A 4202-nucleotide genomic window follows, 5' to 3' on the forward strand; every position below is an offset into this window, starting at 1 on the left:
TATGGTAAGGTTGCACACATCTAATTAATTAGATAGTTAAACATTAATTATTCAATGAGTAATTTGTGCAATTATCTTTTAATTAGAGTAAATTTGGAACCAATTAAGTCTAAAATGGGAGTGATTGGAGCCATTTAATGTTAATTGGGAGCTAATTTGGGACCTATTAAAGTTAATTGTGCTGAAACCATTTTTTAACAAATGACCTCTGCTCACCATTTCATCAATATCTCTCAGAATATTTTGAATTTGTGAATGAGATTAATATTCTCAGAAACTAGACATCCAGGGCTTCAATTTGAGTATAAGAATGAGATAATTCCGATCAAAATTGAGTCAGATATGATTTTTCGAAATTGGTTTTACCGGCTGTTACAGCAACTACGGGAAAATTGAATTTTAGCTTGCTCCTCACTCCCACCAATCTCTACATTTAATGAACCAAATTTCTCCCAATGCTAAAATGAGGTCTAGGTTCATGATTCTTTATCAACCCTTATTAAATGGCCTTCCATTCATATTTCCTCCACCAGTACTATATAAACCCCCCATCTCCTTCATTCCAAGGCACACAAAAACCCCCTCTCTTCTCCTCTCTTAAGTTCTAGGAAGTTGAGTAGTCTTGTCATTTCTTGGTCTTCTTGAGACTCAAGCTATTGAGTGAGACTCATTCTTCCTCTCCTAACTCTTCTTTTCCTCCACCCTTAGGACCTCCCTCAAGAGTCTCCTCATCCACCATATGGATCTTGCAAGAAGTTATAATCTCTTTCCCTAATTGTTTTTTTGTGTTGCCATGATAAGAGTTTAAGATTAAAGTATGATAATAATCATTTAAATTCCTTTGAATATGTTTGAATGTTCTTATATGTTCTTCACATGTTTTTGGTTGTTCATCACATGTTCATGCATAATACTAGTTTCGATCTTAAATCCACATCAAAAACATGAAAAATATGTTTGTTTAATAATTCTTTTAAATTCTTGAATCTAGGATATCACCATCCACACACATTCACTAGAATTTATTTTTCAATCCAAATGAAATGCTTAATAAATTGAATTACAGTTTATCACATGCACACATTTTAAATTCAACATGCAAATTGATTGATAACATATTGGATGATGTGATATGAATATTGGCCACTATAGTCTAGAAGACAGGTTTCGCCGGGCAAGGTCGGTGCCTAACACCTTCCCACCTTGTAATATAGCCTCCGAATTTAGATTAAGGGTCGATAGACCAATGTTTATCCTTATAATTTTCAATTTTTAGATTGTAACTAGGAAACAAAGCTATGTACTTTATCTTAGATTGTATCTAGGACCAAAGCCATATAATTTTCCTATGATCAATGTAAATTCAATTGAAAATTAATAAAATGAGGAATTTTTCGATTTTGGTTTTCTTATTTATCTTAATAATTAAATAAGTGACGACTCCATTGTAAAACCCTTAATCTAAAGAGGAAAATATAACTAATTGAACCTCCATTTTGAGAGGCAATAACACGATTCCACCCATTCACGTAGGTTTGACCCAACACTCTATAAAACGGGTCGGGGGCATGGTCTCTCACAACAATATATGGAGAATCCTAATCAATTAAGGAAAGAAACTAATTGGAGGTAGGACTTAGATCGGGTTGGGTCAGGTTGGTTTCATTGCCACCTGCAACTCGACCCAATAATTATTGGATTTATCAGGGAGAATCCCGACCCAACTCGAAAAATATGGGTCTATGGTCAGGTTGGGTGATTAGGTATTGGGTCAGGTCTTTATTTTTTTATTTTTTAAATTATGTGAAGGTGAAACCGTAAAAGGCCTAAAGAAACATTGAAATGATTGGGTCTCTTGGGATGTGTTTTGTTTCCTTTCATTGATTTTGTTTGAAACATATTTTGATGATAGAATTTTTTTAATTTTATAAACCCGGTTTAAAACATTAATATTACTATTTTTGTGTGTGTTCTAATAAGTATTACTGTTTACTAAAAAAAAATTTATTTTTAATGAGTAATTATACAATACTTATTTATTATAGCACTAATAATCTGCTACAATTTTTTTTCCTTGTTTATATCTTGACCCGATTCTCATTAAATGAGAAAATAGATTTTACTATTTTTGTTTATGCTGCGATTTAAATAATGCTCCCAAGTGCGGGATTGCCGCGAAGTAATAACTTAGTAAGTCGGAAGTCAAATCCATAGGGAAAAGGGAATTGATTAGCAAACCATAAGAGAATAAAACTAAAATAATCAAGTTTAGTTTAAGAGATTTTTTATGGTTTAGTAAAGGCAATTTAAATTGAAATAAAATAACAATATATTAAGGTGCTAAGGTTTAGGGATCCACACACAACATATCTATTGGCAGTCTTAACAATATTTATTTTATAACTCAACTAAAATTCATACGAAGGATGATCTTAGTCGGATGATTTAGCAATAAGAACTCAAGAATTAATTTTCTAAGGTAGTTTTTTTTTTAATTTTAAATTGATTGATTTTAGGCAAAACAAAACTAGTGAATTAGTTCGCAGGGAATACTGAGCATTTAACATGCCCGGAGTCTACGGTAAATCAAAAATTACATAAAACTAAATACTTTTCTAAATAAGTAAAACAATCAAAAACATAAAAATATAAGCATTAAAACCAATAAATAATTGTTAAGAACATACCAATAAATGGTTGGGTTACTTTCATTGCCTTATCAAGGCTTCTAGCAAGCCATAACATAAATAAAACTCTAAAAACTGTAAAGAAACTTTAAGAAAATCTAAATTATGTTCTACGGCAGCTCTCTCTCTAAATTTTTCCCTAAAGAGTCTTTAAATAGGTCAAGAAATCCTATTACAAGTTGAATTTCCGTTTGGAGAAAATTCTAGGTTTTTAGACTTCATTTAACTGACATTTTTGGCCCATTTAACTTCAGAATTAAGACTTTTGGTAAACTAAAAAGTTGTAGCCCTTTAAGTTATCTTTTCAGCCCAACTTGAATCATCTTGATTGGACATCTGAGCCAAAACTTATGCTCCAAATACTAACTAGTGCGCAGCCTAAAACCCTAATCCGAATTGGACTTGGATTTAATGCAAATTTCCTTTGATTCCTTGCTCCAATTGAACTCAAATTTAATTGGGTTGGCCTTCTTTGACTTCATAATAGCCCTTTTAAAAGTCCAAAAGCATCAAAATTCATAATTAGGATTCTTATGCCCACATCTCCATATTTTGGGCATTACTCTCATCTTAGATATCGGATTGTAGTGATTCAAGTTGAGATGAAAAGCTAACTCAAAGGGCTATAACTTTGTAATTATGGCAAGTCTAGATTATCACTTTTACTAGGCCAAAATCACCTTGCAACATGTTTTACTAGGCCAAAATCACCTTGCAACATGTGCCTAAAAATCCGATGAATTTTTAGATCCGAATTTCCTTATTATTTTCGAGTTTACTCCATGTCCAACTTGTATAAGGAGTGCGTTCAGTTATTGTGCATGCCCCTTGCCTCGATGGTACATGTGTTGAGGCTCATTTTTGAAAAAAAAAAAAAAACCCACCAGCAGGAAGAAGCCCAACAATATGGGCAAGAGGAAAGTTAGCGAATTGATAGGAAGGAACCATTAACGACAGGAATAATGGATCATAAGCCCATAAAATAAATAAATAGGTCTTGAGAAAAGCCAATGGGCTCAGAGGAGCCCAAAGGAGGAAGTAGTAAACCCATGGGCATTATGTAATGAAGAAAAGTAAGAATGGGTCACAGCAGACCCGATGTAATGAAGTAAGAAAGAAAAGGGGTGGATGGAAAGCCCATCAGCCCCAAGGATGAAGTATAAAAGTAATTGGGCTAAGGACGCCCAAAAGAGTTAGCAAAGTGCTCATGGGGATACAAAATTAAGAAATGGGCTAAGAATGCCCAAGGAAAGCAAATAGGCTAAGGATGCCTAAGAAGAAAGAAATGGGACAAAAAAGCCCACAAGCAATGTAACGGATTGGGAAAGCAATGTAACATGAATGACCATACGGAGTCATTGAAAGAAGGTTGGGCAGCAGGCCCAAAGAGACCCAACAAACACGGGTCCAGTAGCACCAAGGCAAGAATAGCAGAATGGTGTGGTAGGAATAGCAATAAGACTACGAGTGAAGCAAGGAATGGACTAAAAGGAGAAACCCAAGCAAGGCCCAACC

The sequence above is a fragment of the Castanea sativa genome, chromosome 3 (genome assembly GCF_040712315.1).
Source record: "Castanea sativa cultivar Marrone di Chiusa Pesio chromosome 3, ASM4071231v1".
In the NCBI taxonomy this organism is placed as follows: Eukaryota; Viridiplantae; Streptophyta; class Magnoliopsida; order Fagales; family Fagaceae; genus Castanea; species Castanea sativa.